Here is a 13,837-nt window from a genome sequence, read left to right on the forward strand (position 1 = left end):
TACAGACTCATTGTTAAAACCGTGTTTATGGAAGACAATCTTACTCGGCTACGAGGGATCGCCAAAGAAGAAGTTAAACAAGCTTTAGCTTAGGGCCCCCTCTCTTGGGGACCCCTCAAAAAAATTAAAGGAGGGAAAAAAACCTGAATGTACATTTCCAAAATATAAGATAAAAAAAGTACATAAAAGAAAACCAGCATAAAGCAACAGTGTTTTGTGTTGTGTAGGCTCCTATGATATAAGTCATGGGCCCCGCCTGCTAGCCTGCTCCCTAAAATATCGCTGGTTTGCTCATTTCTCTATATAGGGTGCCTACATTCTGCTTTTTATAATTATTAGTGGTTTGCATCATATATTTACACCTATTATTAATATCTGATGTTTTACCAAGTGTCTAGAGACTAGATTATGAGTCTTTGTAAATTGTGTTTCTAAAGGAACTTTTGTTATTGCCAAAGTGTTTGCATTATTAAGTTTGTTATGAATAAAAATATCTTTTTAAGTTAGAGCTTAATAATTCACTATTAATATACTTCTTCTTAATTGCATTTCAGTTCAACAATTACTTTGATAAAATACATATTTTGTTATGTGCAAGTGGCTTTAGATACCTATTAGGTCCATAAATTACCATATAGCATATATTCAACACAACAAACAGCAACAATTTGAGCTTAAGGCCTCATCATGCCTAAATCTGGCTGTTATGTACTGAGCTGAATAGGATCCAAAAGGCAGCAGTCTGATTGCTCCTAGAACAATAGGATTCAGAATGCAGCAGTCTGATTGGTCCTAGAACAATAGGGTCCAGAATGTAGCAGTCTGATTGGTCCACAGGAGCCACCCAATCCAGCTCCAGGTGGAAGTGAAACCACAACCTGATTGGCCTACAGGTGAATCCCGGAACTAGCCAATCACGTGGGGCCCATTGTGTAAATAATGTATATAAAGCAGACATTCTGGGGGAACTTCCATTCCTCACTACTATGAGCTGAATAAAGAGCATGAAATCCACTCTTGACTCCAAGTATATTTCACCTGCCCTGGACCCAGCCAAATGCTAGGAAGGAGGCTGAGGGCGGAGGGGAGAAAGATGGAGGCTGCAGTGCCTGTCAGATGCTTTGTAAACTCCTGAGTCTATTCTTCTCAGGAAGATATACCGTAAGGCAGCAGAGGTTTAGGATGACTTTTCCTTCATTCTCTTAGTTGGGCCACCTTCCATGGGCACAGCCAGGGGGGGCAGGGCGGCGGTTCCCTCCCTAAATCAATCAAAATATTTTTCTTTCTTTCTTTATGCTTTTCATGTTTATATGTTTCACTAATTTTACAATCATTTTAACATTTCAGAACTTGACTTCCTCCCCCCTCTTTCTTGTGGTTCCTTTATTTTTAATATCTTCTGCATATTCCAATTAAGTTAATCTGCTCATTTATTCATCTACTTTAAATATATAAAACTGCAGGTTATTACAATAATCCTGCCAATTTTTTTAAATATGTTTACAATCTATCTGTAAATATTCAATAAACCATTTCCATTCTTTTATTAAAAAAAAAAAGTTCTGTTATCTTGATTTCTTCTTCTTCCAGTAAGTTTCGCCATTTCAGCATATTCCATAAGTTTTTGTATCCATTCTTCCTTTACTGCAACTTCTGCTTCTTTCCGTTTTGGGGCGAGTAACATTCTTGCCACTGTAGTCGCATACATGAGTAAGTTTCGATACAGTTTCGGTAGTTCTGTTCCTATAATTCCCCCCCCAAAAAAGCTTCTGGTTGTTTTGATTTGTTTTACAAACGTTTGTAACATTTCTAAAACCAATCAAAATCAATACAATTTTTTTAAAAAGTCTGAGGTTCTGCTCCACCACAAAAGCCTTCCCCCCACCCAACAAAAATCCTGGATACCCTTGTGGCGTTTGCCCTTCTAGGTGTGTGACATCATACTGGGTTCATAGGGAAAGGGTTAACTAATTGTAAAATGATTAACCAATGGGAACCCAGGGGGCAGAGTTAACTGTGTATAAGGTTTAAGCACAGAGAGAAATTGTTAAGAGAAGTTAGAGTGGCAGAGAAGACAGTCTGGAGTTAGACGAGAGAGGGAAGATAAGTCTGTGGGTTGGGCTAGTCTGGTGTGAGAGAGAGAGAATTTGTTAAGAGGAGTCAGTCAGACAGTTGAGATAATCAGTCGGAAGGTATTAGGAAGGTCTAGGCCGGTAAAGAAATGAAAGTTAAGATACTGACAGGAATATTATCTGAGAAACCATAAACTTGTTAATGTTTGTAAAATAAATTGTTTTTTTGGTTCACTTTTAACAGCTGACTGGACTCAGTGTTTTACCAGAGAGTAACTGGTTGGTAGGGATGCGGGTGGCGCTATGGGTTAAACCACAGAGCCTAGGATTTGCTGATCAGAAGGTTGGCGGTTCGAATCCCCATGACGAGTGAGCTCCCGTTGCTCGGTCCCTGCTCCTGCCAACCTAGCAGTTCGAAAGCACGTCAAAGTGCAAGTAGATAAATAGGTACTGCTCCGGCGGGAAGGTAAACGGCGTTTCCGTGCGCTGTTCTGGTTTGCCAGAAGCGGCTTAGTCGTGCTGGCCACATGACCTGGAAGCTGTACGCCGGCTCCCTCGGCCAATAAAGCGAGATGAGCGCCGCAACCCCAGAGTCAGCCACGACTGGACCTAATGGTCAGGGGTCCCTTTACCTTTACCTAACTGGTTGGTGGCGGCAGGGAAGCGATCACAATGGTGGCACAGGCATCAATAGACCGTTAAACATCCAGGGACTCTGTGTGATCGCCACAACCCCCATGCTACCTTTCCAAGTGGGTGAGGCCCTCCTGACCCTCACTTCCCTCTACAGCACATGCGGAGACCACCTTCTTGACTGTTGAACCCACTGTTGGTCTCATCCGCCATCTTCGTATGCAGGACAAGTCTTTCACTCAACAAGGCTTTGAGACCCATCGTCTACCCTCACCTGGTTTCTTCTCTGGCGATCCCTCGTAGCCGAGTAAGATTGTCTTCCCTAAACACCGTTTTAACAATGAGTCCGTAAGTGACTGTGGAGGACAATTCTGGATCCACACGTCCTTCCACAGTGGGGACATCGGTTTCCGGGCAGGTTATGATCACGGTGTGGATTTGCCAAGTGTGCCTTCCTCCTAGCACATTTCTCCCTTGCACCCTGAGTTGGAGGGTCTTCAAAGCCCATGGCACCTTTGCTAAAGGCTGTTCTCCAACTGGAGCGCTCGCAGGGAGGCCAGTGTTTCCCAATTGTTGGAGTTTATACTACATTTTTTAAGATTTGCTTTGAGACAGTCTTTAAACCTCTTTTGTTGACCACCAGCATTACGCTTTCCATTTTTAAGTTTGGAATAGAGTAGTTGCTTTGGAAGACGATCATCAGGCATCTGCACAACATGACCAGTCCAATGAAGTTGATGTTGAAGAATCATTGCGTCAACACTGGTGATCTTTGCCTCTTCCAGTACACTAGCATTAGTTTGCCTGTCTTCCCAAGTGATGTGTAAAAATTTTCAGAGACACCATTGATGGAAACTTTTGAGGAGTTGGAGATGGCGTTTATAAGTGGTCCATGTTTCACAAGCGTACAGTAAGGTTGGTAGTGCAATAGCTTTGTAAACAAGCATTTTGGTTTCCCTGCAAATGTCCTGGTCCTCAAACACCCTGCACTTCAATCAGGAGAAAGCCATTGCTCTGTCCCAGCTTCTGCCAACTTAGCAGTTCGAAAACTCGCCAGTGCAAGTAGATAAATAGGTGCAGCTGCGGTGGGAAGGTAAACGGTGTTTCCGTGCGCTCTGGTTTCCATCACGGTGTTCCGTTGTGCCGGAAGTGGTTTAGTCATGTTGGCAACATGACCCGGAAAGCTGTCGGTGGATGAACGCCGGCTCCCTCAGCCTGAAAGCGAGATGAGTGCCGCACCCCATAGTTGCCTTTGACTGGACTTAACCGTCCATGTGTCCTTTACCTCTGCTATGCAGCACTCTTGAGCGATCTGGAATGTGTCCTTCAACTCTGAGATCGAGATTGATGAGCTACTCTGCAAAGGTGGGATCTGCACTCATTGCCCCGCACACTTTTTTGACCCTGACCCTCCCCGCCGCTTGCATGTGGCCCCCAGGAGGATGCCCAGAACAGAATGTGGCCCTTGGACTGCAAAGGGTTCCCTACGCCTGCCTTATAGTGAAGGTTAACAGCATCCCTGCTTTCCACCTCTGCGTTCTTGGTTCATCTCACTAGCCAACCACTAGGTGACAGCATTAACACACAATTGGGTCTTGCAGGATGCAAACAGGTCGCTGGGCAATTGTGGTGATATTGGAGCAGGATCCCACCCCATTACCAGCCCTTGAAGCGGAAGGGTTATGAGTCAGTAGGGATAATTTTGGCCATCTCACCTGAATAATGGGCTCCCATTTGCCTAAGCGTCTCACTTATTATTTTATTTTATTGATTGTTTGCTGCGTTTATATCCCATCCTTTTCTCCAGGGACCTCAGGCTAGCATTCACGGTTCTGCCTCTCCTCATTTAATTCCCCAACAGCCCTGGGAGGTAGGCTAGCCTGAGAGAGAGACTGGGCCAAGGTCACCCAGTGAGCTTCATGACAGAGCGGGGATTTGAATCCTGGTTTCGTGGGTCCTAGTCCGACACGATAACTGCTGCACCAAACTGGCTCTCATACTTGCAACAATGCCTGGTGCTCATTGGGACCAGTGGGGCAGGAAGCAGGGAGAGCAATTGTAGAGAGTCTTCTCTTCTCATGAGGTGGCCAAAGTGCCCTCCATCTTTCCCAACATCAGGGTCTTTTCCAGGGAGTCTTCTCTTCTCATGAGGTGGCCAAAGTATTGGAGTCTCAGCTGCAGGATCTGTCCTTCCAGTGAGCACTCAGGGCTGATTTCCTTCAGAATGGATAGGTTTGATCTTCTTGCAGCCCATGGGACTCTCAAGAGTCTCCTCCAGCACCATAATTCAAAAGCATCCATTCTTCGGCAATCAGCCTTCTTTATGGTCCAGCTCTCACTTCCATACATCACTACTGGGAAAACCATAGCTTTAACTATATGAACCTTTGTTGGCAAGGTGATGTCTCTGCTTTTTAAGATGCTGTCTAGGTTTCTCATTGCTTTTCTCCCAAGAAGCAGGTGTCTTTTAATTTCGTGACTTCTGTCACCATCTGCAGTGATCATGGAGCCCAAGAAAGTAAAATCTCTCACTGCCTCCATTTCTTCCCCTTCTATTTGCCAGGAGGTGATGGAACCAGTGGCCATGATCTTAGTTTTTTGATGTTGAGTTTCAGACCATAATTTGCGCTTTCCTCTTTAAACCCTTTAAACCCTCCTCAAAAGATTTTTTAATTCCCCTTCCTGGATCACTGCCTTGTCGTGGCGAAGGGGCTTGAATAACTCAGAGAAGCTATGAGCTATGCCGTGCAGGGCCGCCCAAGACGGACAGGTCATAGTGGAGAGTTTTGACTAAACGTGATCCACCTGGAGCAGGAACCGGCAAACCACTGCAGTATCCCTGCCAAGAAAACGCCATGGACAAAGACAACAGGCATATAGTAGTGAATAGTATACAATAATATACAAAAATGGATATTTGGGAAATTGCACACGAATGTTCATATTGGGAGAAGTTTGCACTAAAATGCTCATAAATTCTCACAACCAAGTTTTTTAAAAGTAGTAAAAGTAAATTACAGATGCTGTGGAAATGTGGGAAAGTAAATTTAAAATTTGGAAAATCTGAATGGGAGAAACAAGCATATCTACCTATCCCTATTCTCCAGCTACTTTCTACACCTGGCTTGGATGCATAGCTGTCAACCGTCCCTTATTTGGCGGGAAAGTCCCTTATCCCAGCGCCGTGTCCCGCTGCTGTCCCTTATTGTTGATGTCCCTTAAATTTCCCAGGTTTCAAAGGAAGCAGCTCCTCTCCCTCCCTCCCTGCTGGCCAGGGAGGAGGGAGGCTCCAACTGTGTTGGTTGGCTGCGTTGCTCACCCAATAAGGAGTCTAAGAACGACTGGGGGGTGGAGCTTGCATGCTTTGTGCCAATCAAATCGGCCGCGTTGCTTGGGGACTCGCCTTTGCTCAGTACTTCCCAACGGAGAGGTGACGGTGGTTTCCCTCGCTGCATCCCCTTTGCCGGGTTGCTGTGCTGTGGGAACCACCGCTTGAGGCTTCGTTTGGCTGCTGGCTGGGTTTTCTGCCTTTGGCTCAGAGGGGCTCAGAAGTTGAACATACCTGTGTTCAGAAAATCCCTTATTTTGGCTGCTGGTCCCTTATTTTCCAATCTGTAAGTTGACAGCTATGCTTGGATGAGTGCTCTTTTGGCCTGCTGAACCCTGCATAGCTGGTTGGGATGCACATTTTAGGCTCAGGTGACGTATCCTGCACTCCATAATCTGCTTTGGAACTGATAGTTGCTGGTGTGAACATGTTCGGGGGGAGGGGGGAAAGATCCGTCCCTACCAGAGTTATCCAGATCCCACCTGGCTTTGGTTTCAAAATTCGGTTGAGCAGGCTGCAGGTCTTCTCTTTGTTATAAATACAACCTTTATATCCGATATTATGCCTTCAACGTCTCCTTCCTGGGTGTCTAGGCAATCCCTCAGCTGTTGTTCCATGTCAACAGTCAAGGTACTCTAAGCAGCCAAAGGGGAAACTCTTCTTCCACGTGGTTGATAATAAACCCGTAACAACTTCATTAGAGACCTTATTATAGTACCAAGGCTAATTTTTGGAAGACTCAATGTTGACCCAGTTTGCTTTGTAATGCCACTGCTGTTTCACACGGCCATCTATCAAGTTTGACAGCATCTCTACTTAGGGGAGCAAAATCTGTGAGCCAAGCAAACTTCACGGAGAAATACGTTTTGTCAATAAGGTCCCTCGTGCTCCTGAATTCCAAAAACGCAACTTCCATAGTGCAAAATAAATAAATAAAAATAAAACAAGATTTATTCATTTCAGATTGTTAGTCTTGCTGCAGTAAATTAATCCCATTTGTGCCACGGACTCATAATTCTTTTGTGGGAGAAAGATGGATCCCGCAGGGAGCTGAATGGATGAATTCAATAAAACATAATTATACAAGCTATGGGCCCCCCAATGTTATTGGACTACAACTCCCATGAATCCTGTCTACTGGCCATGCTTGGCTGGGGCTGATTGGAGTCGGAGTCCAGTATTATCAGGAGGGCCACTGATACACAATGCCTGGGTAAGAATGCAATTGGCTGGCAATTTGTTTGTGTGTGAACTTCCTGCTGGTTGCTGTGGTTCTTGCAAAGGACGCTGAATTAAGGTGGACTGAAATCTGCTCCAGCAAGGCACTTTTCACTCTTGCTTGAAGACTTGGACTCACCGGACAGCGTAAAACTTGTGATTGTTGTTGTTTAGTCATTTAGTCGTGTCCGACTCTTCGTGACCCCATGGACCAGAGCACGCCAGGCACTCCTGTCTTCCACTGCCTCCCGCAGTTTCGTCAAACTCATGCTGGTAGCTTCGACAACACTGTCCAACCATCTCGTCCTCTGTCGTCCCCTTCTCCTTGTGCCCTCCATCTTTCCCAACATCAGGGTCTTTTCCAGGGAGTCTTCTCTTTTCATGAGGTGGCCAAAATATTGGAGTCTCAGCTTCAGGATCTGTCCTTCCAGTGAGCACTCAGGGCTGATTTCCTTCAGAATGGATAGGTTTGATCTTCTTGCAGTCCATGGGACTCTCAAGAGTCTCCCCCAGCACCAGAATTCAAAAGCATCCATTCTTCGGCGATCAGCCTTCTTTATGGTCCAGCTCTCACTTCCATACATCACTACTGGGAAAACCATAGCTTTAACTATACGGACTGAAATTAATTGATCTAAGGTGCCCATTGATTTCACTGGATCTGCTCTGAGCAGGACTAACGCTGAATGAAACTCTTAAGCCTTTCATTTCTATCTGCACCAGGCAAGATCAGCATTCCCTGAACCTCCTGCATTAATTTTTTTTAATGGCCGTTTTGATTGTTGCGCTGTTTAAATGAGCTTGTTTCATAGCACATTTTCATTGCATATTTATTGTTAACATTTCAGTGGAACGGTTTGAGTGTGTTCTTCAGTTATGTGCGTTTCTATTTATCTGTAATTGGTTTTATACTTGTAAAATGCTTAGGGTCCAAGAAGGAGGAAGAAGAACACAGAAAGCTGCCATATCAGTCCCTTGAGTCCTGTTGGCTATTTTCTGAGTCATGCAGATTTCGCAACTGAAGCCCTAGTGATGAAGTAGACTCCACACCCCAGACTTTGAAGAAGGGCAGCAGCTATTACAAGCAAGATCATACATATACAGTGGTACCTTGGTTCTCAAACGCCTTGGTACTCAAACAACTTGGAACCCAAACACTGCAAACTTGGTAGTTAGTGTTTTGGTTTGCGAACTTTTCTTGAAAGCCAAACATGCTCCATTTTGAGTGTTACGCTTCCGATTTGAGTGCCACACTTCCATTTTGCGTGTTATGCTAAGGTCTGTCTGTTTTTGCTATTTATTTTGCGTTTTTGTGGCTCTTTTTTGTTTCGTTCTTGTGACTCTTTGGAACCCAGTTCAGCTACTGATTGATTGATGGTGTGACTGCAGTACATTGTTTATTGCTTTCATTTTATGGATCAATGGTCTCGTTAGATAGTAAAATTCATGCTAAATGGCTGTTTCAGGGGTTGTTTTTAAAAGTCTGGAACGGATTAATCCCTTTTGCATTACTTTCTATGGGAAAGCGTGCCTTGGTTTTGGAACGCTATGGTATTGGAACGGACTTCCGGAATGGATTAAGTTTGAGAACCGAGGTGCCACTGTATATTAAGTCCAATGCAATGCATTTCACTCTCTTGAGCCCAAGAGAGGGTGATCTTGATTCTTGATTCTAAAACTCCCTTCAAGCTGTCCATGAATTGTAGCTCGGTCCTCACCAACTCCTCTGGGCCACGTGTGCTTGGAGTTTTCACACTCGGCAAAACAATCAGCCAATTTCCCACCCATCCTATCACAACCCATGATCACTTTTAAAGGGTGCTATCCATTTCTGTGACCTTAATCAGAGTCACAAGATTTTGCAGCTGTTACATTACATCACATGGGTTTTCTTTTCCCTCAGTTCTTTGCAAAATGCAAAATGCATTTCCTAACAAATACGGAACCAGCACAAATACTAACATGCCCATCTAGCTCAGTGTCGGGAGCGCGTTCAGGAGCCAGGCCCTGTGACTGGTAGGGCTTCGCAGGACTGGGGCCTTCCTAAGTTTTTTCTGGAGAGGCAAGATGTGGCCGCACAGGTGAGGCCACTTGGTAACTCACTGCACCTGGTGGCAAGAGCCGGGAAGGGATATAAGGTCAGCATTGTCGGGATCTTCGCTCGGCCAAGCTGATAAAGCTCATCCTCCTCTGGCCGAGTCCTCCAGAATCGCCTCCGATGTGATTGACGACCTGAGCCTCTGATAAGGCTCCAGTCACATCCCCCCATTCAGCAGAGTTTCCAGCAGCATGCAGAAGGATGAGATAGTATGAGCTACATGCTATGCTTTATTTTCTAGCTACGCAGACAGCAAAGAAAAATACATCCTCTCTCTGTGAAAGACAGAGAGCAACTGAAACAAACAAAGGAACAGGAAACCAGTAAACATCACATCCGTCTCCTGTCTTCCGTGAGACTTCCAACAGCCTGGAATGTCTCTGGAATGTAAACAGAGTCTTGTGACTCTAAGCAGCTGCACAGTGGCAAACAGAAACTAAGAAGCATTTCCATTTGGCTCTTTGCCACAGCAACACGTTTCCTGCCTTGCTGCGTTTGGCTTCTTGCTTCCTGATCCTCGGACATCGGCTCCTTGACTCCTTGCTTCTCAACCCTCGGACCATTGACTTCGTGACTCCCTGCTTCCTGACCCTCGGACCCCCGGCTTCTGGACTCTCATTCCTGCTCCCACCCCACCATCTTGCCCCCGGTCCCGACGTACTCAGCTGGGACTTCCATCACCTGTAGACTGGACCATGACACTCAGCAGCAGTGCACACATTGGGCCAAATTCTTTCAAGTAAACAGCTCGGTAGCTGCAGGTCCTGGAGGGTTCAGAAGGAAGCCCCGGGTAGGAGAGGTGTGAACATGGGAGGTTCCTTTCTACGGAGTTAGATCCTTGGTCCATCTAGGTCTGTATTGTCTACACTGACCGGCAGCAGTTCTCCAGGGTTTCGGACAAGGGGACACTCCCGGCCATACCTAGAGGTGCCAGGGATGGAACCTGGGCCCTTCTGTATGCAAAGCAGTGTTAGAATTCCAGCTCCATGATTGCAGTCATGGGATTGTTGTCTATCACATGACGGTGTAAGTTTTGACTCCACAGAGTGGGAAGTGACAGAGACAGGATGTTTGTGTTACTGTGTTCTGTGAAGTGGGACTATTGTCCTTTGTTCTTTCTCTCTTTGCTGTCTGATGCTAGAGAGAGAGGGGGAGCCATGTTGCAGTGCTCCATGTGTGTTTATATGTAAATAAAGTAGATTAGCCAAAATGCTGAGTTGCTGAGGTCTGTTGGCGAAGACTCTGCGGTTCCCTAAGTGTGCCGATGTCTGTTGGCATCAGTCGCTGTGATGTTTGGGCAGAAGAAAGCTTTCGAAGCTCCCAAACAATCGACCAGGAGGGAGAGAACACGCCAGTCGGGCATGTGTCTCTCCCAGGGTCCTACTCGAGAGTAGGACGAGCTCCTGATAAGCAGATCCTTTGCCACTGAGCTATGGCACTTCCCCGAGAAAGAACAAGGAGGAGGAGGAAGAGGGTGGAATGTTGGTTTGCAAACACACAACACCATGGAGTTCTCTTAAAGCGAGGGAGGGACAGAGAGAGGGGCAACAAAACGCACAACTTCTCAGCCCTGGCCCCAGCCTGGTGGAACGCTCTCTCACAAGAGACCAGGGCCCTGCGGGGTTTGACATCTTTCTGCAGGGCCTGCAAGACGGAGCTGTTCCACCAGGCCTTTGGTGTGGACCTAGACTGACCCCCTTCTTTCTATGGGACCCTGTATGTAAGTGGCCTCCTTGGCTCTTTCCATTGGCCCATATGGGACCAGCACGGGGGGCCGGGCTGGTGAACTTCTAATTCCTTACCCCTACGGTTATGATTCATGGGTTCCCACTTACGGTAATTTTAGTTTGATTTTAAATATGATTCGAATTGTATTTTAAACTAACCATTTGATTTTGTGTTTTTAATGTATTATGGGTTTGGTATTAGCTGCCCTGAGCCCGGTCTCAGCCGGGGAGGGCGGGGTATAAATAAATTTTTTTATTATTGTTATTATTATTAACTGAGGCACCCAGTTGTTGGCTTCCTGCTGCAGAGGTCAACCATGGCCCTCTCTGCACATACAGACAGACAGTTTTTCTCCAGTAGATCGCCAGGACAGAGCCCAAACTTAGAATCCATTAGAACTTCTCCATCTCTTAATTCGTCGTTAACATGGCTCTCCTGGAACAGGAGCTCCCCAGAGGAGGGTTTCGTGTTCTGTATTTTCTCAAAACTGCCAATCAGTGTCTTCCTACACAACTGGGAATGCACACGCAAAGCTCTTTATGAGGTTGTTGTGACTTTTTCTAGAAGCAATTTATCGCTGGATCGCTGGATGAGGTCGTTCCATTTGGCAAGAAACACAAATCCCCTCTAGAGAAAAGCCTTATTTTAGCTCACGGCGGGCTTGCTTCCATTCCAAAGCAGGCACTTAACAGTCCCAATAGTGTGTGCTTGTGTGTGTTTCCCTGCTGACTACTGAAAATATTTTCTTATTTATTGCAAGCATAGTTTTTACCACCCGCTAACAGTTAGTTCTCTGGGCAGTGCACTTTTTTTTAAAAGCATCAAATCTAAAGGTAGAATAAACATCAGTTAAAACAGCAATCGGATCAAACTACAAATTACTCAAGAAGCACTCAAGTGTGTGTTTTCCAAAAACCTAGAAAATAACGAGGAATTCACCTAGCACCCAAAGGCCACAAAGCAGGCACAGTTCACTTTGAGGCTGAGAGGGGATTTGAACCCTAGCGCCCCAGGTTCCCATCCAAAGCTCCAACCACTGCACAACGCTGCCTGTTTTGACTATTGATTTGCCGGCAGGACATTGGCACTTTGGCAAACACACCCTATCAAAGCTCCTCTTTCAAAACCCCAGGGGGAAATGAAAAAGGAGTTATGGGGTTTCCGAAAAATGTCCGCCTTTGTGTTAGCCTCGGAGCATCCTTGTCAATCAGACAGAGCCAGAGTTGTGCAAAGGTAACACAGCTGAGTGACAGCAGTCACGAAATTAAAAGACGCCTGCTTCTTGGGAGAAAAGCAATGACAAACCTAGACAGCAACTTAAAAAGCAGAGACATCACCTTGCCAACAAAGGTCCGTATAGTTAAAGCTATGGTTTCCCCAGTAGTGATGTATGGAAGTGAGAGCTGGACCATAAAGAAGGCTGATCGCTGAAGAATGGATGCTTTTGAATTATGGTGCTGGAGGAGACTCTTGAGAGTCCCATGGACTGCAAGAAGATCAAACCTATCTATTCTGAAGGAAATCAACCCTGAGTGCTCACTGGAAGGACAGATCCTGAAGCTGAGGCTCCAAGACTTTGGCCACCTCATGAGAAGAGAAGACTCCCTGGAAAAGACCCTGATGTTGGGAAAGATGGAGGGCACAAGGAGAAGGGGGCGGCAGAGGACGAGATGGTTGGGCAGTGTTCTTGAAGCTACCAGCATGAGTTTGGCCAAAATGCGGGAGGCAGTGGAAGACAGGAGTGCCTGGCATGCTCTGGTCCATGGGGTCACGAAGAGTCAGAAACGGCTAAACAACAACAACAACAACACGGCTGAGTTGAGAAAGCCTCTCCTCCTTCCAGAGGGGAGGAGTTGTGAGTGAGAGGCGGTTTCTGCGTCAGCAGGGAGACATATTCGGCCCCCTGCATCAGTTACCCGGCTGCCACGCCACTCCCATCAGCCAGCCAATAGGGCTGGCTTGGGGGGGTGGGGTTTAGCCGCTTTCAAGAGGCTGTGGCAGCACCGTGCCCTCATTCTTTTATTTCCCTTCCCTCCCCTTTTATGAAGATCACCCACCCTGAGACCCCACAGCTAATTCTCCCCTGGTCTCCTCGCTGGCCCAAGTAGGACCAATTCAGCCAGCTAGCCCTGGGGATTATCTAATGCTTATTTCCCCTAAATTGATTTTTGAATTTTATTGTTATTCATGTTTTTATACTGTATTTTATGCTGCTTTTATAATTAAGTGTTTTAAATTTGTTGTTAGCCGCCCTGAGCCCGGTTTTTTAACCGGGAAGGGCGGGATATAAATAAAAATTTATTATTATTATTATTTATTCTGCTGCCAGACGTCATCGGATCACCCGCCCAGCCTCCCTTTAGGATATATTTATGCTTCAGACCTTTCTATGGACCTTGGTTGGTCGCCTTGGTTGACCAGGGGGCCTGGTAGGAATTGTTATCCATTTGGCAAATTGGCACCAGCCTCTTGGTTTTTCACCTCCCTTGTAGCAAATCGTCACAACTTTTCGGGTATTGGCGGTTAGGCATTGGAATATGTGTTGTGTGCTGGAGGGCAGGTTGTGGCCATCAGCTACCCCTCCCCTTGTTGGGTATTCCGTTGAAGGAATCCGGCGGTCGTGGATCCTGTCCGATGCCCTGCTGGTGGCTAGGGCCATGGCACAACCCCCGGTGACATCAGGGGAAGCTTCCAGTTGTATTTGCATCAACAAGCTCCTCCCACTGGTTGTTAACCTTCGGATGTCTCCCCGCTGAGCGG

This window comes from Podarcis liolepis (assembly GCF_965112155.1).
Source record: "Podarcis liolepis genome assembly, chromosome: 12".
NCBI classification, from domain to species: Eukaryota; Metazoa; Chordata; class Lepidosauria; order Squamata; family Lacertidae; genus Podarcis; species Podarcis liolepis.